The sequence below is a fragment of the Procambarus clarkii genome, chromosome 60, assembly GCF_040958095.1.
Source record: "Procambarus clarkii isolate CNS0578487 chromosome 60, FALCON_Pclarkii_2.0, whole genome shotgun sequence".
NCBI lineage: Eukaryota > Metazoa > Arthropoda > Malacostraca > Decapoda > Cambaridae > Procambarus > Procambarus clarkii.
Window position 1 is genome coordinate 9,811,037 of NC_091209.1, and position 24,694 is coordinate 9,835,730.

Genomic DNA, 24,694 nt, shown 5'->3' on the forward strand with positions numbered 1-24,694 from the left:
GTGCTGCGTTTCACTTACGAGATGGAAAAGGATGGGAAGCTGCCCTTTCTAGATGTAACAGTCATGGAAAAGAGCGGAGGTTTCCACACTGCAGTCTACACTAAGGAAACGAACATAGGAATGTGCCTAAATGCCAACAGCGACTGCCCAGACAGGTACAAGAGGAGTGTTGTTAACGATTATGTCGACCGTGCTCTCAGCCACAGCTCAGAATGGAAGCAAGTCGACGAAGAACTCTGTAGGGTAAGGCAGGTCCTAGTCAACAATGGCTTCTCCAATGGTTTCGTCGAAGACATCATAAGAAGGAAAGTGAAACGCCATGCAACCTCTGAAGAGACAACTAACACAACACCTATACCCCCTATTAGACTATTTTACAGGAACTTCTTTTCCACAGCTCATAAAACGGAGGAAAGGGTCCTGAAAGATATTGTGAATAGAAACGTTATCCCTACAGACAAAAATCAGAGGATACAACTGACGATTTACTATAAAACCAGAAAAACGGCCAGCCTACTCATGAGAAACTCTCCAGACACAAAGCAGAACGCTTTAAAAGAGACCAACGTCGTCTATGCCTTCAAATGCCCTCTTGGGGACTGTAAGCTCCAAAAAACCCAGTATATAGGCAAGACAACAACATCTCTTTCTAGGCGTTTAACGATGCATAAGCAACAGGGCTCCATTAAGGAACATATAATCTCTTCCCACAACCAAACCATCGCCAGAGAAATCCTAGTAAACAACACAGAAATCATCGATAGATACAGCGATAGCAGGCGGCTTGACGTCTGCGAGGCTCTACACATCAAGAAGTCAACACCAGCAATCAACAGCCAATTAATGCACAACTATATTCTACCCACCTCAAGACTCCGCTCCAATATAGAAGCATCAAGAAATATGGACCAATAGGCTTTCTACAAATCACTTCCATTCAATACCCATTGTTTCGTGTTCTGTCTTGTGTTTAGGAATAATACCCTATTAATACCACCTCACCCCATCCACCTCACTCAAATGTAGATATAAACAAATCGAAGATGTGTAAGTTCTATTCAGTTGTGTATGTGTAAGCTAAAGTCTTTGAAAATGTAATAAGTTTTACGAAACGCGCTCAAGTGTCGCGTCAGACTAGAAATAAAAATGAATTTTGGAGAATTGATTTTTGAATTACCACCAACAGTGAAAAGAAACGTACGAAAGATCGAGAAAATTCGTGTTAGAATTATTAATCTTACTTTTTCGGTCATATTTAATAATATATGTCTACAGGAAAGACTGCTACCAAAGTATACTAATATATATATATATTAGTATACTTTGGTAGCAGTCTTTCCTGTAGACATATATTATTAAATATGACCGAAAAAGTAAGATTAATAATTCTAACACGAATTTTCTCAATCTTTCGTACATTTCGTTTCACTGTTGGAGGTAAATCAAAAATCAATTCTCCAAAATTCATTTTTATTTCTAGTCTGACGCGACACGAGCGCGTTTCGTAAAACTTATTACATTTTCAAAGACTTTAGTTCACAAATACACAACTGAATAGAACTTACGCATCTCCGATTTTATATCTACATTTGAGTGAGGTGGAAGGGGTGATGTGGCATTAACACAAGACAGAACAAGATGTGGTATTAATAGGGTATTAATTTCATCAACTCAAGACAGAACAAGAGTATTAATAGGGTATTAATTTCATCAACACAAGACAGAACACGAAACAATGGATATTGAATAGAAGTGTTTGTAGAAAGCCTATTGGTCCATATTTCTTGATGCTTCTATATTGCAGCGGAGTCTTGAGGTGGGTAGAATATAGTTGTGCAATAATTGGCTGTTGATTGCTGGTGTTGACTTCTTGATGTGTAGTGCCTCGCAAACGTCTACAGGCGGCTTGACGTTTGCGAGGCACTACACATCAAGAAGTCAACACCAGCAATCAACAGCCAATTATTGCACAACTATATTCTACCCACCTCAAGACTCCGCTCCAATATAGAAGCATCAAGAAATATGGACCAATAGGCTTTCTACAAACACTTCTATTCAATATCCATTGTTTTGTGTTCTGTCTTGTGTTGATGAAATTAATACCCTATTAATACTCTTGTTCTGTCTTGAGTTGATGAAATTAATACCCTATTAATACCACATCTTGTTCTGTCTTGTGTTAATGCCACATCACCCCTTCCACCTCACTCAAATGTAGATATAAAATCGGAGATGCGTAAGTTCTATTCAGTTGTGTATTTGTGAACTAAAGTCTTTGAAAATGTAATAAGTTTTACGAAATGCGCTCGTGTCGCGTCAGACTAGAAATAAAAATGAATTTTGGAGAATTGATTTTTGATTTACCTCCAACAGTGAAACGAAATGTACGAAAGATTGAGAAAATTCGTGTTAGAATTATTAATCTTACTTTTTCGGTCATATTTAATAATATATATATATATATATATATATATATATTATATAGGGAAAGCCAAGGGCAAATTACATTTGCTGAAAAAACAAATACACAGACGATGGTGAAAATTAGACAGCATGACAGTGCAAATGGGACAAGCCTACAAATGGTAAACCCCGAAGTGTTTAGTGATAAAGTTTAAATCTTAGGAGTGAAGTTTGACTCTTCAATGACTATGAATTCACGTGCTTAACCTAGCATGGAAGGCCGTCGTCACGGGGGCTTCAAACACTCTAAATGACGCCCAAGATCACTCCCATCTTGAGTACGCAGCACTCTCATTGATGGCCTGCAGTGATATTGGCGGACCTACTGTTATGCCCAGGGCAAATGTTCTCCAGGTCCCCCCCAGTCTCTCCCAACTTCAAGGACAACGGGATGTTGGCAATGACAACACAAGGCGCTCAGCACTCAACATGTCTTATGCTGACTGTATGTCTTTCTCAAGAACTGCACTCCATCAGCGATTATTCCTCCCTGGCCGGACTGACATTAGGAACCATGTTGTTGTTGTTACAGATTTAGCTACTCAGAATGAAGCACGGGCTATGGTGATCCCGTAAATTAGGAACCAGTTGACTCAACTTGTGGACTAAGCAGATGAAGGCTCCGGCACACAGCTCCTGAGTCATTCTCCTCCCTATACCTGTCTTAGTTGCTATTACAATTTATACATAATTGTTAATAAATCAAAAACTCACCACAAGGGAGTTTCTAGGGACAGGTTTCAGATGAGATGTAGGAAGACAGCTCTTTGTCCTGCTGTTTCCTTAGCAGCTTAGCACAATTCCTAATTAATCTTAGACAGTTTAGAGAGAGAGAGAGAGAGAGAGAGAGAGAGAGAGAGAGAGAGAGAGAGAGAGAGAGAGAGAGAGAGAGAGAGAGAGAGAGAGAGAGACAGACAGACAGACAGAGAGAGAGAGAGAGAGAGAGAGAGAGAGAGAGAGAGAGAGAGAGAGAGAGAGAGAGACAGAGAGAGAGAGAGACAGAGAGAGAGAGAGACAGAGAGAGAGAGAGACAGAGAGAGAGAGAGACAGAGAGAGAGAGAGACAGAGAGAGAGAGAGACAGAGAGAGAGAGAGACAGAGAGAGAGAGAGACAGAGAGAGAGAGAGAGAGAGAGAGAGAGAGAGAGAGAGAGAGAGAGAGAGAGAGAGAGAGAGAGAGAGAGAGAGACAGAGAGAGAGAGAGAGAGAGAGAGAGTGTGTGTGTAGTGTTACCAAGTAATAGTAATATGTAATATGATGTGAGACTATATGTCAGTAATATGGTGACCTGTGGGTCACCATAACAAGAGGGAGGTGAGAATATAGCAGTAAATGACAGAGATGGTGAGCCAGGGAGAGAAGGAGGGAGGAAGGGAGAGAGAAGATAAGAGCCAGCCTCCACACTTATCAGGCCAGCCATACAAGCCATGTACCTGCACCTCAAGTGAGTTCCTTGTATACACCTCGAGTGAGTTCCTTGTATACACCTCGAGTGAGTTCCTTGTATACACCTCCAGTGAGTTCCTTGTATACACCTCGAGTGAGTTCCTTGTATACACCTCGAGTGAGTTCCTTGTATACACCTCGAGTGAGTTCCTTGTATACACCTCAACGCACCTGGCCAGCCGCTCAGGTAATGCCTATTTACTATAATCATCCGAATTATAATGGTAATACCCTTTACACAGGCCAGCCAGCACATTATGTATGCATACTCATTATCACAACTCATTCATACAACTAATTTAACCCATTCACACAACAACGTCTGAGCTCAACATAAATAAGAAAATAATTAAAAATATAAAATGTAAAATAGGTATACCATCAGCATCACCGGATAGCTCTCTTGATCACGTTTGAACAATGATTGTAATACAAGTTTGTCTAAACCAGGGGTCAAGGTGAGATGAACTTGGAGAAATATTATTCTGTGGTACGGGGGGAGGGGGTACCGTCCAAGTACCATACACCCCCATCACCAGGAACCATCCAAGTACCATACACCCCCATCACCAGGAACCATCCAAGTACCATACACCCCCATCACCAGGAACCATCCAAGTACCATACACCCCCCATCACTCTCATGGGTGATGGTATATACCACATATGTACTTATTAATCAGCCACATAGTGACTACAAGCAATAAGTCATATATGTACTATCTTGTGCGAGAGCGGGTTGCACAAGGATACGATAACGTCCCAGCGCCTTCCAGACTCTCTTAGTCTACCCCTGAGACGCTGGGCTTCAAGCACCCATCCGCACCCACTAGGTTCACCTCGAGTGAACCTAGCGCACCCGCGCACCTCGAGCTAGAACCTAGCGCACCCGCTAGTTATATTTCCATATATCCGTGTTAAAGCGTACTGACACCATGTTCAGGGCATGAGAGATCCTGCCCCTCAGGTCCAGAGAAATTGCAGCCGCCCGATGTTATCCGGAGTCCGGATATCAGGTAATTACATTCTGGGGTTAATCTCGTTACCAGACGGGATAGATCTGGGATGGAGGGATGAAGGGATAGGTGGGAGGGAGGAGCTTTGGTCCTCTGGGATTGCGTATTGGAGTAATTATGCACTATGGCGTCCAATGGTGAGAGTGTATATTGGATTGGTGAATATTATTCAGTGAGGATAGGAGACCACGTTATCTGAATAGTGCGAGGATAGGAGACCACGTTATCTGGATAGTGTGAGGATAGGAGACCAGGTTATCTGAATAGTGTGAGGATAGGAGACCACGTTATCTGAATAGTGTGAGGATAGGAGACCACGTTATCTGAATGGTGTGAGGATAGGAGACCACGTTATCTGAATAGTGTGAGGATAGGAGACCACGTTATCTGAATGGTGTGAGGATAAAAGGAATATAATGCTATAAGAAGAAATGGTACAGTAATGACAGACTATAAAATGACCCCCAAAGGGCTTCAGGGGTCCTGTAACAGATTTCAGGGGTTCTGTAACAGGCTGCAGGGGTCCTGTAACAGATTTCAGGGGTTCTGTAACAGGCTGCAGGGGTCCTGTAACAGGCTGCAGGGGTCCTGTAACACGGTGCAGGGATCCTGTAACAGCCTGCAGGGGTCCTGTAACAGCCTGCAGGGGTCCTGTAACAGCCTGCAGGGGTCCTTTAACAGATTTCAGGGGTTCTGTAACAGGCTGCAGGGGTCCTGTAACAGCCTGCAGGGGTCCTGTAACAGCCTGCAGGGGTCCTGTAACAGCCTGCAGGGGTCCTGTAACAGGCTGCAGGGAAACAAAACAAGGGAAGAACGAGGGCAAGGAAGAGGTTGACAAAGATAACGAGAGAAGAGGAAGATAGCAGACAAGACACAAGGGATACAAGGCAAAGAGAATAGGAGATAATGGCCCAGGAGCTGAGAGACTCCCCCTGACTCGACCCCACAAGGAGGAAAATATGTCTGAATGACGGAGTTAAGACTCTGAAAGGGACGTGTTATGTCTTCAAGATAAGAACTCAGGTCTGGGTGTCACACCTTCCTAGCACAAGGGTATCTCACCCTACCTGCCTCAACACACCCTAGTGACACAGGCACCTCACACCCTGCCTGTCTCACCACACCCTAGTGACACAAGCACCCCTCACCCTGCCTGCCTCCCCACACTGACACAAGCACCTCTCACCCTGCCTGCCTCGACACACCCTAGTGACACAAGCACCCCTCACCCTGCCTGCCTCCCCACACTGACACAAGCACCTCTCACCCTGCCTGCCTCGACACACCCTAGTGACACAAGCACCCCTCACCCTGCCTGCCTCACCACACCCTAGTGACACAAGCACCCCTCACCCTGCCTGCCTCCCCACACTGACACAAGCACCTCTCACCCTGCCTGCCTCGACACACCCTAGTGACACAAGCACCCCTCACCCTGCCTGCCTCACCACACCCTAGTGACACAAGCACCCCTCACCCTGCCTGCCTCCCCACACTGACACAAGCACCTCTCACCCTGCCTGCCTCACCACACCCTAGTGACAATGAGTGTTGTGAGGAGCAGGTCACTATAGAGACCCGCGTGTGTGTGTGTGTCGTGGACAAGTTTATCACTATTCCCGTCCGTCACTAGCGGCTCCTTGTCACAATCTTCCACCACGTTTCTTGAACAATTACTGTGATAAGTGGCCTGGCGCCGGACCCGGGTACAGAGAGCCTCGTCCTCCCCGTCCATCACACGTCTCAAGTATCACTACATAAAACCAACGCTTGTCGTAAATAAAAGTCTAGTGTCTACTGTAGTGATTCCACAAGGTTGGGGACCTCACAGCTGGGTGGACAGCGCTTCGGATTCGTAGTCTTGAGGTTCCGGGTTCGATCCCCGGTGAAGGCGGAGACAAATGGGCAAAATGTTTCTTTCACCCTGATGCCCCTCTTACCTAGCAGTAAATAGGTACCTGGGAGTTAGACAGCTGCTACGGGCTGCTTCCTGGGAGTGTGTGTGTGTGTGTGTGTGTGTGTGTGTGTGTGTGTGTGTGTGTGTGTGTGTGTGTGTGTGTGTGTGTGTGTGTGTGTGTGTGTGTGAGAAAAAAAGATTGACAATTGAGAGGCGGCCCGAAAGAGCCAGAGCTCAACCCCCGCAAGCACAACTAGGTGAATACAACTAGATGAACACAGAGACATCACTATTCACAATGCAGGCACAATACAGGTACAATACAGGTACAATACAGGTATACAGATACAATGCAGGCACAATACAGGTACAATACAGGTACAATACAGGTACAATACAGATACAATACAGATACAATACAGGTACAATACACGTACAATACACGTACAATACAGGTACAATACACGTACAATACAGATACAATACGGGTACAATGACGCGTATTAAACGAAGGATTGCCTACAGGTTGTCTTGCCCGAGAGCGTTCATCAACCATCTTGGTAATTCCTTCCTTCCCAATCACAAACCTAACCTCACCTAGGCCTAAATGATCAACCCAAGACCTAAAAACACCTAAGTAAGTGGGCTTCTAGGGTGATAGTGAGGGGGGGAGGGTGAATTGGTGAGAGTGAAAGAGGTGAGGTGATAGAGAGCGGAGGGAGAGAGAGTGAGAGGAGGGGGGGAAGTCCTCCTAGAGGCCAGCGACTCTATAGAGCCGGAATGAAATACCCTCCAAACACACACCGAAACTACGACGTTGATACAACGTTCGAACAAGTTTTAACACCTCCTAACCAGTTACAACAACCAATATAGCAAGTTGTAACAACGTTCTAATACGTCATAAACACGTTAAGCCAAGATGTAACAACTTTATTACAAGTTGTAACAAGCGGAAAATAGAGACAGTTTCGGTTTGTGTTTCCAGGGTATTGACCTCCACGGTTCCCTCCCGTCAACAAACGCCGCCACACTCTAATTTAGCACCATCGTACCTGTGTGTACACCTGTCCGCGGCCTTCACCTCCAGCAGGTGTGTGTGTGTGTTCTCCCACACCTGTAGCCCGTCTCCCCAGCATCCCCCCCCCACCCTTCACCAAACATGAACAACCAATGAGCTGTTGGTTCGCTACACACCAAAACACCATCTTGAGGTTATCTTGAGATGATTTTGGGGCTTTAGTGTCCTCGCGGCCCGGTCCTCGACCAGGCCTCCACCCCCAGGAAGCAGCCCGTGACAGCTGACTAACACCCAGGTACCTATTTTACTGCTAGGTAACAGGGGCATAGGGTGAAAGAAACTCTGCCCATTGTTTCTCGCCGGCGCCCGGGATTGAACCCGGGACCACAGGATCACAACTCCAGCGTGCTGTCCGCTCGGCCGACCGGCTCCCGCTGATACACAAACACACACAAACGATTCACAATTAAAGTCGAGGAGACACCACAACGAGGCTGAAGATATAATGACCAACCCACAACTCAGAAGATGGAGAAGCGACGACGTTTCCGTCAGTCCTGGAAGGCAAGCCACTTGGACTGGACGGTAGAGCGACGGTTTCGCTTCATGCAGGTCGGCGTTCAATCCCCAACCGTCCACAAGTGGTTGGGCGCCATTCCTTCCACCCCCCCCCCACCCCCTGTCCAATCCCAAATCTTTATCCAGACTCCTTCCCAGTGCTATATAGTCGTAATGGTTTGGCGTTTTTCCCTGATCTAGGGAAACGCCTCCACCCCCCCCCCCCAATACACCTCCCTACCCCCCCCTTCCCAACATCACCCCCGCCCCCCAACAGCAAAGTTTACCTTAAGAGTATGATTACCAATGCCAGAGAGAGAGAGAGAGAGAGAGAGAGAGAGAGAGAGAGAGAGAGAGAGAGAGAGAGAGAGAGAGAGAGAGAGAGAGAGAGAGAGAGAGAGAGAGAGAGAGGGAGAGAGAGAGAGACGAGAGAGGGAGAGAGAGAGAGACGAGAGAGGGAGAGAGAGAGAGACGAGAGAGAGAGAGACGAGAGAGGGAGAGAGAGAGAGACGAGAGAGGGAGAGAGAGAGAGACGAGAGAGGGAGAGAGAGAGAGACGAGAGAGGGAGAGAGAGAGAGACGAGAGAGGGAGAGAGAGAGAGAGAGAGAGAGAGAGAGAGAGAGAGAGAGAGAGAGAGAGAGAGAGAGAGAGAGAGAGAGAGAGAAAGAGAGAGAGAGAGAGAGAGAGAGAGAGAGAGAGAGAGAGAGAGAGAGAGAGAGAGAGACGAGAGAGGGAGAGAGAGAGAGAGAGAGAGAGAGAGAGAGAGAGAGAGAGAGAGAGAGAGAGAGAGAGAGAGAGAGAGAAAGAGAGAGAGAGATATATATTCCCTGCGCATGACCGAGTCAACTCACATTTCTGACATCCCCAATTCCCAAACTGTACTAAAAACGCAAGCTTATATGGCCAACATATTTACAGCAGTTTCAGGGAACGAAATGCATGAAATTAACGAGCCAACAGCTATTTTTCGCCGCTGTAACTGACAGGACCATCAAAAGAATAAATGGTGCTGGTAACGAACGCAGGCCGGGGTTAAAGGGATGGTCCACGCGGCCTGTACTCACCTCAACAACGTAACCCAATCTGCAATTATTCCCATGGCCGGAAAGCCGGAGGGAGCCGGAGGGAGCCGGAGGGAGCCGGTCGGCCGAGCGGACAGCACGCTGGATTTGTGATCCTGTGGTCCTGGGTTCGATTCCAGGCGCCGGCGAGAAACATTGGGCAAAGTTTCTTTCACCCTATGCCCCTGTTACCTAGCAGTAAAATAGGTACCTGGGTGTTAGTCAGCTGTCACGGGCTGCTTCCTGGGGGGTGGAGGCCTGGTCGAGGACCGGGCCGCGGGGACACTAAAGCCCCGAAATCATCTCAAGATAACCTCAAGATGGCAACGCTAGGCTGAGGGGTTCCCATTTTCTGTAAAAGAACTTTAAAACCGAGGCGAGGCTTGTAAAAACTACTTTCAAGGCACTCGACTTACGCAGTGACTTGTGCAGCAGTGACTTGTGCAAGTATAGACAGTCTACACTCACAGTATAGACTGCTCCTACAACCATCTGCCTCACAGTATAGACTGCTCCTACAACCATCTGCCTCACAGTATAGGCTGCTCCTACAACCATCTGCCTCACAGTATAGACTGCTCCTACAACCATCTGCCTCACAGTATAGGCTGCTCCTACAACCATCTGCCTCACAGTATAGACTGCTCCTACAACCATCTGCCTCACAGTATAGACTGCTCCTACAACCATCTGCCTCACAGTATAGACTGCTCCTACAACCATCTGCCTCACAGTATAGACTGCTCCTACAACCATCTGCCTCACAGTATAGACTGCTCCTACAACCATCTGCCTCACAGTATAGACTGCTCCTACAACCATCTGCCTCACAGTATAGACTGCTCCTACAACCATCTGCCTCACAGTATAGACTGCTCCTACAACCATCTGCCTCACAGTATAGACTGCTCCTACAACCATCTGCCTCACAGTATAGACTGCTCCTACAACCATCTGCCTCACAGTATAGACTGCTCCTACAACCATCTGCTCATTGGCAGAAAAATGACATCACTTGTGTGACGTCACAGTAGACGTCTTCGTCTTCTAGAACATTCCAGGAGACACCTGGGTCAGGCCAAGGCAGAAAAATAATGATATCCAGATATCCTGCCTCACTATACATGTCCTGCCTCACTATACATATCCTGCCTCAGTATACATGTTCTGCCTAACACAATCAGTATGAAACGGGTCCGTTGGTGGAATAACATGGTGGTCTTGTGAGGGGGGGGGGGGCTGGGTCCTCATAACTGGTGATCTTGTGAGGGGGGGGGCTGGGTCCTCATAACTGGTGGTTACCTATGAGGGAGGTCTTACCTTAACACGCTTGCCTCCCTTCCCCCAATGTTCAGCACCGTCGCCAACTGACCTATCAAGGGGCAAGAGAAACATATTAGTTCTTCCGTGGTTACTGTTCAACTAACTACTATCATCATTATTCTAACCAAAAGATTATAATTACTTATATTTAATGTTCAAGATATATTTATCTTCACACCTAAAAGATTCCACATGACTGAGGACATTTAGGAAATACAAATATTACATTATATTATCATTATTATTATAAAATGTCAGAGCCAGCGAGAATGATATTTGTAGCTGTTTTGAATGTTAGTCAGATGATAAATTATCATTGCTGGTTGATTAAGCCACCCCAAGAGGTGGCACGGGCATGAATAGCCCGTCAGGTGGGCTATTCTAGGTGCCTGACTAGGTTCGAATCCTTCATGGGGTCATGAGTTTTCAGAGTGACCAGAGAGCCAAGTTACAGCCCCGCTCCTGTGCCGGGTAAGTCCAGTACGGGCTCACCATAGCCCGTGCTACTTGCAACTTTTTGTTCCAAGTAGCTGAATCTAAAACAACAACAACAACATGCAGGTGTCTGTCTCTCCCGCCAAGAAAGGCACAAGTAGCGTTGCTTTGGGACGTTTCCTAAGATCATCACCAATCAGTAGACCACAGTGTTGAGACAATGGTCTTCAAGTCCATACAACATACACTTAACTCAATAAAGTAGGCTATACACTAATTGCAGGCGATGAGTCACAATGACGCGGCTAAAGTATGTTGACCAGACCACACACTAGAAGGTGAAGGGACGACGATGTTTCGGTCCGTCCTGGACCATTCTCAAGTCGATTGTGTCAGGTAAGTCCACTACCTGATGGTTCAATCGACTTGAGACTGGTCCAGGACGGACCGAAACGTCGTCGTCCCTTCACCTTCTAGTGTGTGGTCTGGTCAATATGCTCTAATTCATTCCTGGGCGACGCTTTAAAAAGTAGCTAAGGGGGTGGTGTCAAGTCTGTCAAGGAAACTATCAGGAGAAAGGGCCAAGCCATTACGAATTTAGCACTTGGAAGGGATCAGGATAACGATTTAGGATGGGACGGTGGAAAAGGAATGGTGCCCAACCACTTGTGGACGGTCGGGGGATTGAACGCCGACCTGCAAGGTGTCAGTCTACCAGACTGACGCCACCAGGCAGCAGGAGATCGCTTCTAAGAACAACTTGGGCATTCCTTATTGAGTTCCAACACGGAACATACAGCCAAGAACTTGAGCAAATTGGGAAAACAAATTTCACTTTCAGTTACGCAAATAAAATTGCCAAGGAATTAGTAAACATCTAACTGGGGGGGGGGGGGGGAGGGGGAAGGATAAACAGCTGACAAACAGGTGACAAACAGCTGAGGAGGCGGGAGCCTAAACGTTCCCACGTGGTGATGTAGCACAGTTTATTATGGCCAAACAGACAGGGATCTGAACAAGAGGACAGTCAGATATGTCCAAGAAAGCTCAGCCTTATATAAACACGTAATTGAGATCGACCACAAAATTATACACGATAATTCTTGTATAATTTATCCCCAACAATAAAATAACTATTTTACCCCCAACTATTAAAATAATAAGCTTCAAAAGTAAAATAATAGAATCTATTTGTATGAAAGATAATCCAAATTTGGTGATAATACCAGATTTGGTGAGCGGTTATGTTTGTGGCCCGAATATTCAGTCCACGCACTGTCTCCACACCTATTTTACTCTATCATATCTACTACATGTATCTCTCTCTCTCTCTCTCTCTCTCTCTCTCTCTCTCTCTCTCTCTCTCTCTCTCTCTCTCTCTCTCTCACACACATATACACACACACACACACACACACACACACACACACACACACACACACACACACACACACACACACATACTCTGCGGGACCAACGAGCCAAAGCTCAACCCCCGCAAGCACAATTAGGTGCGGTGAGTACACACACACACACACACACACACACACACACACACACACACACACACACACACACACACACACACACACAGGGAGAGATACCAGAGGGCCAGAAATGAGTACATCAGAGTGAGGAGGGAAGCAGAGAGGCAGTTTGAAAATGACATCACGAGTAAAGCCAAGACTCAACCAAAGCTGCTTCACAGCCACATCAGGAGGAAAACAGTAGTGAAGGAACAAGTGATGAAGCTGCGGAAAGGGGAGAACAGATACACAGAGAATGACAAGGAGGTGTGTGAAGAACTCAACAAGAGATTCCAGGAGGTCTTCACAATAGAACAAGGAGAAGCCCCTGCACTAAATGAGGAGGCGGCAAACCAAGCAACCTTGGAGGAATTTGACCTCGCCAGTGATGAGGTCAAAAGGTGTCTGCTGGAGCTGGATGTGACAAAGGCTGTTGGGTCCTGATAGAATCTCACCATGGATACTAAAGGAAGGGGTAGAAGCACTAAGTGTGCCACTCTCTATGGTGTATAACAGGTCACTGGAAACAGGAGACTTACCAGAAAGTTGGAAGACAGCTAACGTGGTCCCAATATACAAAAAGGGTGACAGGCAAGAGGCACTGAATTACAGGCCAGTTTCCTTAACTTGTATACCATGCAAGGTGATGGAGAAGATCGTGAGGAAAAGGCTCGTAGAGCATCTGGAGGGAAATAACTTTGTAACGCACCACCAACATGGGTTCAGAGATGGTAAATCGTGCCTCACAGGTTTAATAGAATTTTATGACCAGGCAACGAAAATTAGGCAGGAAAGAGAAGGGTGGGCCGACTGCATTTTCCTGGATTGCCAAAAAGCCTTTGACACAGTACCCCATAAAAGGCTGTTAAAAAAGTTGTACTCCCCTCTCACCCAGGCAGGAGTAAAAGGTAAGGTGCTCCAGTGGATAAGGGAGTACTTAAGCAACAGGAAACAGCGAGTAACGGTGAGGGGGTAGACATCAGAGTGGTGAGATGTCACCAGCGGAGTCCCACAGGGCTCAGTACTTGGACCCATCCGGTTTCTAATATATGTGAACGATCTTCCAGAGGGTATAGACTCTTTCCTCTCAATGTTTGCTGATGATGCAAAAATTATGAGAAGAATCAAGACGGATGAAGATAGACAGAGACTACAGGATGACCTGGATAAACTGGAGGAATGGTCTAGAAAATGGCTGCTAAAGTTCAACTCAGGAAAGTGTAAGGTGATGAAATTAGGCGAAGGGAGCAGGAGGCTGAACACAACGTATCATCTGGGAGGGGAAATCCTGCAAGAGTCAAATAGAGAGAAGGATCTTGGGGTTGATATCACATCGAACCTGTCCCCAGAGGCCCACATCAAAAGAATATCATCAGCGGCATATGCTAGACTGGCCAACATAAGAACTGCCTTCAGAAACTTGTGTAAGGAATCTTTCAGAACCCTGTATACCACTTATGTAAGACCAATCCTGGAGTATGCAGCTCCAGCCTGGAGTCCATACCTAGTTAAACACAAGACAAAGTTAGAGAAGATTCAGCGGTATGCCACCAGGCTCGTCCCGGAACTGAGAGGATTGAGCTACGAGGAAAGGCTAAAGGAGCTGAACCTCACATCCCTGGAAAACAGAAGAGTAAGGGGAGACATGATAACCACCTACAAAATTCTCAGGGGAATTGACAGGGTGGACAAAGACAAACTCTTCAGCACGGGTGGGACACGAACAAGGGGACACAGGTGGAAACTTAGTACCCAGATGAGCCACAGAGACGTTAGAAAGAATTTTTTCAGTGTCAGAGTAGTTAATAAATGGAATGCACTAGGAAGTGATGTGGTGGAGGCTGACTCCATACACAGTTTCAAATGTAGATATGATAGAGCCCAGTAGGCTCAGGAATCTGTACACCAGTTGATTGACAGTTGAGAGGCGGGACCAAAGAGCCAAAGCTCAACCCCCGCAAGCAAAACTATTTAAGAGAAAAATATATGAGTAGACATAATGAGGAAAAATAGATTGTTTAGAAAGACGGGGTCCAGGAGCTAGCAGCGTAGGTGTTCCTGCAAGTTCAAATATTATGTAGTGGACGTACAGTAATATATAATATGACTATGTTAGCACCCCCTGCTCTCTCCCCTCACCCCCTGCTCTCTCCACTCACCCCCTGCTCTCTCCCCTCACCCCCTGCTCTTTCCCCTCACCCCCTGCTCTCTCCCCTCACCCCCTGCTCTCTCCACTCACCCCCTGCTCTCTCCCCTCACCCCCTGCTCTTTCCCCTCACCCCCTGCTCTCTCCCCTCACTCCCTGCTCTCTCCCCTTACCCCTGCTCTCTCCCCTCACCCCCTGCTCTCTCCCCTCACCCCCTGCTCTCTCCCCTCACTGCCTGCTCTCTCCTCTCACCCCCTGCTCTCTCCCCTCACCCCCTGCTCTCTCCCCCTCACCCCCTGCTCTCTCCCCCTCACCCCCTGCTCTCTTCCCCTCACCCCTGCTCTCTCCCCTCACCCTCTGCTCTCTCCCCTCACCCCCTGCTCTCTCCCTCTCACCCCCTGCTCTCTCCCCTCACCCCCTGCTCTCTCCCCTCACCCCCTGCTCTCTCCCCTCACTCCCTGCTCTCTCCCCTTACCCCCTGCTCTCTCCCCTCACCCCCTGCTCTCTCCCCCTCACCCCCTGCTCTCTTCCCCTCACCCCTGCTCTCTCCCCCTCACCCCCTGCTCTCTTCCCCTCACCCCTGCTCTCTCCCCTCACCCTCTGCTCTCTCCCTCTCACCCCCTGCTCTCTCCCTTCACCCCCTGCTCTCTCCCCTCACCCCCTGCTCTCCCCCTCACCCCCTGCTCTCCCCTCACCCCAGCTCTCTCCCCTCACCCCCTGCTCTCTCCCCTCACCACTGCTCTCCCCCTCACCCCTGCTCTCTCCCCTCACCCCTGCTCTCCCCCTCACCCCTGCTCTCTCCCTTCACCCCCTGCTCTCTCCCCTCACCCCCTGCTCTCCCCCTCACCCCCTGCTCTCTCCCCTCACCCCAGCTCTCTCCCCTCACCCCCTGCTCTCTCCCCTCACCACTGCTCTCCCCCTCACCCCCTGCTCTCCCCTCACCCCCTGCTCTCTCCCCTCACCCCAGCTCTCGCTACAGCTTCCACAGGTTGTGATTGCTATTGATTCTTGTTGGGAGGGCCGGTGTCCTGCTCTACCAGCAGCACGGCTCACTCTCCCCTCACTCCCTCACTCTCTTCTCCCTCTCCTTCCCTCACTCTCTTTCCTCCCTCCATTCTCCTTCTTCTCCCCTCATTCCATCTTTATTTCCTCCTCACACTCCTTTTCCTACACCCGCTCATTTGCCTCACCCGTCTCCCTCACCCCCCGTGCCTCACCCGTCTCCCTCACCCCCGTGCCTCACCCGTCTCCCTCACCCCCCGTGCCTCACCCGTCTCCCTCACCCCCAGTGCCTCATCCGTCTCCCTCACCCCCCCGTGCCTCATCCGTCTCCCTCACCCCCCGTGCCTCACCGGTCTCCCTCACCCCCCGTGCCTCACCCGTCTCCCTCACCCACCGCCAGGGTAGTATTACCATCTTGTTGCATCCTTATATATACATAATTATTTATTTTAGTCTTTTCAGAATGATTGAGTTTAGTTATAATACCAGAATGTATATATTATTATATTAGTAAGATTGTGTCTGATTGTGAGTGATTACTTCAGTTTAATGTGTGTTAGTAAAGATTTGTATTCAACACTTATTTATTCAACATTAAAGATTTATATATTAGGGAGCCGGTCGGCCGAGCGGACAGCACGCTGGACTTGTGATCCTGCTTCCTGGGGGTGGAGGCCTGGTCGAGGACCGGGCCGCGGGGACACTAAAAGCCCCGAAATCATCTCAAGATAATCTCAAGAAACACTTGGTACGGGGGGGGGGGAGTAGCCAGAGGCGTTCATGTAGAGTAATTATCAAAAGAAGGCACCAAGCCGGGAAGGTTATGTAGCACCATCAAATGAGGGGAATAATCAGAGGGCGCTAAATATCACCAAGGATGCCAGTACGAGAACAGAGACGTGTAAGGCGAACAATATCAAAAGTATCCGATTCACCAAGAATTCTATCGAGGGACAAGTGACCGCGGGGGACGGTCGGAAAGCAGGACACACGCTCGTCCTGGAAGTCAGGACATTCAACGAGGATATGCACGGAAGGGGAACCCTCCACGGGGGCAAGGACGGAACTATACTAGGAGAAACATTGGTAAGATGAACCGAAAGAGAATCTTGTGAGCGAGACAAACGGACAGAAAGAGGAAAGTGGTGAAGAGGAACAGGAACTACAGGAGGGATAAAAGTCAAAGCATGACAGAGGCGAGAGTGAGGATGCTGTAAGGATCGCGCAAGATAACGAAGACAGTAGCGATCACGGCGGTCCTGGAGAGATAGGAAGCCAGTGTCAGCGTACAAGCTGAGGGGTAGGAGTTGAACAAAAGGCACCAGAGCTGAGGCGCCACCCAGTATGGTGCAAAGGATCAAGATGGCGAAGAGTAGAAGGAAAAGCAGAAGAGTATGCAGGGAAACCATAATAGAGTTTAGACAAGTTGAGAGAGCAGTGCAAATAGAGGAACGTGCACCTATCCGCTCCCCAAGAAGTATGGGACAAAATCTTAAGGAAGTTAAGGGCCTTAGAGCATTCAACTCGGAGGTAAGAGATATGGGGAGACCAGGACAAACGAGTGTCAAAGAATAACCCCAAAAGCTTCGCAGAATCTTTGTACACAAGGGCATGACCATAAAGCGACAAAGAGGGACGAAGAACGACCCGCTTCCGAGTAAAAATCATAGCACAAGTCGTGGTTGTAGAGCACTTGAAGCCATGATTAGTGGCCCAAGATGACACGGCACCAATCGCAAGTTGAAGCCGCGGTTGAAGGAGAGGCGAATCATCACCTCGACAACAAAGAGTAAGATCGTCAACATAGAGAGTGGAGAAGATGCCAGAAGGGAAGGACGGATAAAAGAAAACCATTGAAGGCAACAAGAAAAAGATTAGTGCTCAGAACACTACCTTGGGGCACACCTTCGTACTGCCGAAAAGAGGCAGAGAGAGTGGCGCCAAGCCTGACTCTAAAGGATCGACGAGAGAGGAAGCTTTGGAGGAAGAGAGGGAGATTACCATGATGGCCAAAAGAATGAAGTTGGGACAGAATATGGTACCTCCAAGTCGTGTCATGAGCCTTTTCCAGGCCAAAAAGGACAGCAACAACGGAGGTCTTCGCAGCAAAAGCAGTACGAATATAGACCTCCAAGTTCACCAGGACATCAGTCATGCTCCGGCACTTGCGAAAACCAAATTGGGAGGGCGAGAGGAGGTGATGGTGTTCCAGGAACCACATCAGACGAACATTTACCATACGCTCAAAGAGTTTCCAGACACAACTCGTGAGGGCAATAGGGCGGAAGTCCGCAGGAGAAGTACCGAGAGACCCTGATTTCCGCATAGGGAGTACAACGGCATCGAGCCAGTCCTCAGGGGCTGATGACGACTCCCAGACCTGGTTATACAGACCCAGTAAAGACTGAGACGAGCACGGAGGGAGATGGCGAAGCATCTCATAATGAATGTCATCCGAGACCGCTGCGTAGATCCGCAGAGGGCCAGGGCAGACTGAAGTTCAGAAAGAGAGAAAGGATCGTTATTGGGAAGACGGAGATGAGTGGGGAAATCTAAGGGATGAGATTCAAGAACGGGCTTACAAAGAAGGAAGGATTGAGGAAGATGAGAACCAGAGCTAACAGTAGAAAAGTGGGAACCCAGCTCGGTCGCGACCGTCACTGGGTTCGCCACAAGATTACCACGGAGGTGGAGAACCGGCGAGACATCGGAAACGAACTTGCCCGCAATCTTGCTGATCTTCCAGATCTGCGACAGAGGAGTATCGGACGTAATAGTGGAAACATAAGATTTCCAACTCTCATGTTTAGCTGTACGGATGGTCCTACGGGCCGCCGCACTAGCCTTATGAAACAAAACATAAGAATCAGCCGTCTGCCGGCGTCGGTGTTTCTTCCAGTCTGCACGCTTACAGCGGACAGCCCGAGCACGGTCCGCATTCCACCAGGGATCGCACTTCCTGCCCCGGGAGGTAGAGCGAGGAATAGCGCGGAGGGCAGCGTCGAAGACGGTGTCATGAAGAAGGAGGAGGGCGCGCGCATGTAGAGCTTGCCACCTCCAAGCTCGTGGCTCCTGGCCACTGGTGGTGATAACATGTTTTAAGTTGTATTCTCCTTTGTTTTGTGTTTTTGTTTGTAATAATATTATCTGATGAGACAGTTGAAATGTTGTAAGTTATATTAAGTCCAGACTTGATAGTTTAACTCGGTGATTGGGTCGTGCCCTGTAATAAGAAATTTATATATACTTCTTGTATTTACAGAAGTATATATAAAGGTAAATGTTTACTTTTCGTTCATTAAATTGCGTCTACCGCGTCTAACAGCCTGGTTGATCAGTCCAGCAACCAGGAGGCCTGGTCGACGACCGGGCCGCGGGGACGCTAAGCCCCGGAAGTCCTCAAGGTAAGGTACCAGGAGCATACTGCTCTGATTATTAAATGCATTGTTTTTCTTAACCCCTAGATAAATATATGTGTGAATATTCCCCATGCTGACACGTACACGAGCTTTGCTGAACTAGGATAGATAACACTACACACACACACAATCTTGTATACCATGTACGGAAGGCCAATCCTAGAGTATTGCGGAACCCAGCATGGAGCCCGTACCTTGTTAAGCCCAAGACGAAGCTGGAAAAGTTCAGAGGTATGCCACTAGGCTAGTCCCAGAACTAAGAGGCATGAGTTACGAGGAAAGGCTGCGGGCAATGCACCTCACAACACTGGAAGACAGAAGAACTCGGGGAGATATAATCACCACATACAAAACTCTCAGTGGAATTGCCAAAGTAGACAAGGATGGATTATTTAACACGGGTGGAACACGAACAAGGAGGCACAGGTGGAAACTTAGTACCCAAATGAGCCACAGACATATTAGAAAGAATTTTTTCAGTGTCAGAGTAGTTAATAAATGGAATGCATTAGGCAGTAATGTGGTGGAGGCTGACTCCATACACAGTTTCAAATGTAGATATGATAGAGCCCAGTAGGCTCAGGAACCTGTACACCAGTTGATTGACAGTTGAGAGGCGGGACCAAAGAGACAAAGCTCAACCCCCGCAAGCACAACTAGGCGAGTACACACACACGCATTAACGCTTGTTAATATGACGCTGGTCAAATCTCGCCACTCTAATGTCTCCCCCTCACAGTTACTCGCTGTTTCCTGTTGCTTAGATACTCCCTTATCCACTGGAGCACCTTACCTTTTACTCCTGCCTGATGCTCCAACTTTCGTATCAGCCTTTTATGGGGTACTGTGTGACAGTACTGTGTAGGCTGTCTGACAGTCCAAGAAAATGCAGTCTGCAGTGTGTGTACACCTTTTTTTAAATCTATTATAAAACCTACTTAAAAATAATTATATTACGAAAAAACGAAGCAGTAAACTGTAATTTTGAGGGGAGACGTTAACATTGTCTAGGTGACGCCCAAGGCACATCTCCCTACACTGTAAATTCTCTTGCAACAATTTAATTTAAAACTTGCCTACTCTTTCCCTAGTAAGTAAGTGATAATTAGGTTACAAAAGGTAACAAACTATTTTCACACGCCCTAAACAGTAGCAATTACCACGGAAATATAACCCAGGTAGGTAGCTCGCATCCTCCCTCTCTCTCTCTCTCCCCTTCTCTCTCTTTCTCTCACTCTCTCCCTCCCTCCCTCTCTCTCACCCTCCCTCTCTCTCACCCTCCCTCTCTGGGTGTCACCCTTGGCTCGGTGGCTCAATCGTTACAAGGATAACTGAGGCACTTGTAACTCTTGACAGTCATGTATTCATCGAGATTTCTCATTCTTTGTCTATCTTTATTCTTGCTTTCTCTACATTTGTATCAAACCATGTCTCTTAATTCTCCTTCTTTGTATTATTGTTCTTATTTCAATTATTTCTTCATGTCTACTGTTATTAGAACATAAGAATGAAGGTAACTGCAGAAAGCCTATTGGCCTATAGGAGGCAGCTCCTATTTATACCCACCCAATCTCATTCATATATTCACCAAACCACACACTAGGAATCAAGACACTAGACTGAGTGTCGGTCCAGGAAGGTCCTGGATGGACCGAAACGTCGTCGTCTCTTCAATTTCTAATGTGTGGTTTGGTCAACATTTTTCCGCCATGTTAGTGTGACTTTTCATCTGCTCATTCATATATATGTCTAACCTACGCTTGAAACACTCCAGGGATCTTACCTCTATTATGTTACGCGGTAATTGGTTCCATAAATCAACAACCCTGTTACCGAACCAGTATTTACCCAGGTCTTTCCTTAATCTAAACTTATCCAATTTATACCATTGTTTCGTTTTCTATTTTGTGCTGATACTTTTAATACACACAAATCACAATCGAGTGATGCATCAAGTGAACAAATCCACAAGGACCATGATGAGGGTTCGAACCTACGTCCGGGATGATCGCAGACGCGCCTTAGTCGATTGCGCCACAACATGGTCAACCCGGTTTGTGTCTCGGAGAGGCTGCAGGATCCGTGTTCTCGCTTCATGCAGGTCGGAGTTCAATCCCCGACCGTCCAAGTGGTTGAGCACCATTCCTTTCACCCCGTCCTATCCCAATTCCTTATCCTGACCCCTTTCCAAATGCGATATAGTCATGATGGCTTGACGCTTTCCTCCTGATAACTAACTTCCCGGTTGCAATTGTTATCCATGTCGGGGCGCAATCGGCTAAAGCGCGTCTGGGATCATCCTGGGCGTAGGTTCGAACCCTCATCACGGCTCTTGTGGATTTGATACTTTGAATACCCTATTAATATCCACTTTGTTATGCCCCATTCGTCAACTTGTACACCTCTAGCATGTCGCCCCTAATTCTTTGCCCTTCTAAAGAATGTAATATTGGATTTGTCAATATTTCTTCATATGACAGGTTTTTAATTTGCGGGATTAACTTTGTCATCCAACGCTGGACGCGTTCTAGTGAATATATATCCATTCTATAGTATTGCGAACAAAACTAAACTGCATAATCTAAACAGGGCCTAACCAGAGCAAGATATAGCTGAAGAACAACACCAGGCGTCTTATTACTAACGCTTCGATAAATAAATCCAAGTGTCCTATTTCCATTATTCCGAATATTTATTTATTTTTTATTTGAAATTCATAATAATCATAACTCTTATGTTGACCAGACCACACACTAGAAGGTGAAGGGACGACGAGGTTTCGGTCCGTCCTGGACCATTCTCAAGTCGATTGTGAGAATGAGACGATCGACTTGAGAATGGTCCAGGACGGACCGAAACGTCGTCTTCCCTTCACCTTCTAGTGTGTGGTCTGGTTACATAATTTAGCCGCGTTACTGTGATTCATCGCCTGCCTTATAACTCTTAGATCTCCTTTTGCAAACCGACTTCGTCATCTCAACACCATCTAGCTCGTATCTTGTAACTCTATCATTACCTAGCCTCAACACCTTACATTTGTCAGCATTAAACTGTATCTGCCAATCTTTTGACCATTTGAAACCCATATTTAGATCGTCTTGAAGTTACAGCGAGTCTTTTTTCCGTTTTTCTTTCCCTCCCGAGCTTTGTATCATCGGCAAATTTGCAAATATTGCTACTCAAACTTGAATCTAAATATTGGTATATATTATGAATAACAGAGGTCCCACTACAGAGCCTTGAGTCACTCACTTACAACATTTTCCCACTCTGACTTAACCCCATTTATACTAACTCTGTTTCCTTTGGTACATCCATGCTCTGATCCATCTTAATATAGCACCTCCAAAACCATGAGCCTCTATCTTTTTGATCAGTCTTTCATGTGGCACTGTATCAAAAGCTTTGTTAAAGTCAAGGTACACAACATCACAATCCTTACCACTATCAACTGCCTCAATTATGCCGCAATAAAATAATAGCAAACTTGTTAAACATGAACGGCCATTTGTAAAACCATGTTGTGAATAATTTATTAATCTATGTTTTTCAAGATGAAGACAAATGGTATTTGCAGTTATCGATTCAAGTAACTTTCCCACAATAGACGTTAGGCTAATTGACCGATAGTTTGACGCAAGTGATCTATCTCCTTTCTTGAAAATTGGTACCACATTAGCTACCTTCCACGACTCTGGCACTCTGCCTGACTCTAATGATGTATTCAATATGGTAGACAATGACTCGCTAAGCTCCTCTTTGCATTCTTTAAGCACCCTGGCAAACACTTCGTCCGGCCCTGGGGATTTGTTTGGCTTGTTATTTGTTTAATAACATCCTCCCTGGTAACTGCTAAACTAGTCAACCTGTCCTCGTGCCCCACCCACATAGACTTGTTCGACTGAAGGCATATTGTTATGTTCTTCTTTAGTAAATACAGAGGTAAAATATTTATTTAAAATACTACTTATCTTTTCATCGTTATCAGTCATCTGACCTGTCCTTAGCTTTTAGTGGACCTATCCTTTCCCTGACCTTTGTTCAATATAACTGAAAACACCCTTTAGGATTTAACTTTGCTTGCCCTTCTATGTGAACTTAATAGTTTCTTTTTGCCTTCCTTATCTCTTTTTTAACATTTCTAACCAGTTGGACGAATTCTTGTTCTAAACAGTCTTCCCCATTCTTTATCCTTTTGTACCACGCTCTCTTTCTACCTATAAGGATCTTCAGATCATTTATTAGCCATTTCGGGTCATTATTATTCGATCTATTCAATTTGTATGGTATACTATATTCCTGTGCTTTGCTTAGAATATTTTTAAATAAGTTATGTTTTGAATCCACATCGAAATCCTTTTTTTACATCACCAATCGCTGGGTTTATGTCTCGGTCCAAGACCGGCTCACTTTCCCCACCCCCCTTCCCCATGCCAAGGATTTTCCGATCTACTTCACCCCAAATTTTTTTCGGCCATTAAAATAAGTTTTTCGGAAATGTGGCACTCTAACAGAATTTTCTCCTACAAATTTATTCCATTCTATGCTAAATCTGATTTCTTTGTGATCACTGTCCCCCCTAGCTCAATCCTTATTTCAATGTTATATATTTGCGTGTCCCCTGTTAGTTACCTTACCTTGAGGTTACCTTGAGGTGATTTCGAGGCTTAGCGAACCCGCGGCCCGGTCGTCGACCAGGCCTCCTGGTTGCTGGACTAGTCAACCAGGCTGTTGGACGCGGCTGCTCGCAGCCTGACGTATGAGTCACAGCCTGGTTGATCAGGTATCCTTTGGAGGTGCTTATCGAGTACTCTCTTGAACACTGTGAGGGGTCGGCCAGTTATGTCCCTTATGTGTAGTGGAAGCGTGTTGAACAGTCTCGGGCCTCTGATGTTGATAGTTCTCTCTCAGTGTACCTGTTGCACCTCTGCTTTTCAACGGGGGTATTCTATTAGTTAACACTAAACACTAATACTTAGTTTAGTTACCACTAAATCTAAAATATTATTTTCCCGCGTTGGCTCCTTAATGTGTTGCTTAAGAAAGCAATCATCAATTAATTCTAGAAAAAACTTCTGCTTCATTATTCCTGTTTTGTTAAACCAGTTTATTCCACTAAAATTAAAGTCACCCATGACACAAATACTGCTAGACCTAGATGCTCTAGATAAATTAAAGTCACCCATGACACAAATACTGCTAGACCTAGATGCTCTAGATAAATTAAAGTCACCCATGACACAAATACTGCTAGACCTAGATGCTCTAGATAAATTAAAGTCACCCATGACACAAATACTGCTAGACCTAGATGCTCTAGATAAATTAAAGTCACCCATGACACAAATACTGCTAGACCTAGATGCTCTAGATATTTCAT

At 46.6% G+C, this 24,694-nt stretch overlaps 1 protein-coding gene across 7 annotated transcripts in view; it reads right to left on the bottom strand.

Moving 5' to 3' along the window:
- Positions 1-24,694, bottom strand: part of Pka-C1 (Protein kinase, cAMP-dependent, catalytic subunit 1) — an 894,574-nt gene that overhangs the window by 665,798 nt on the left and 204,082 nt on the right. The gene's annotated exons all lie outside the window — the stretch shown is intronic.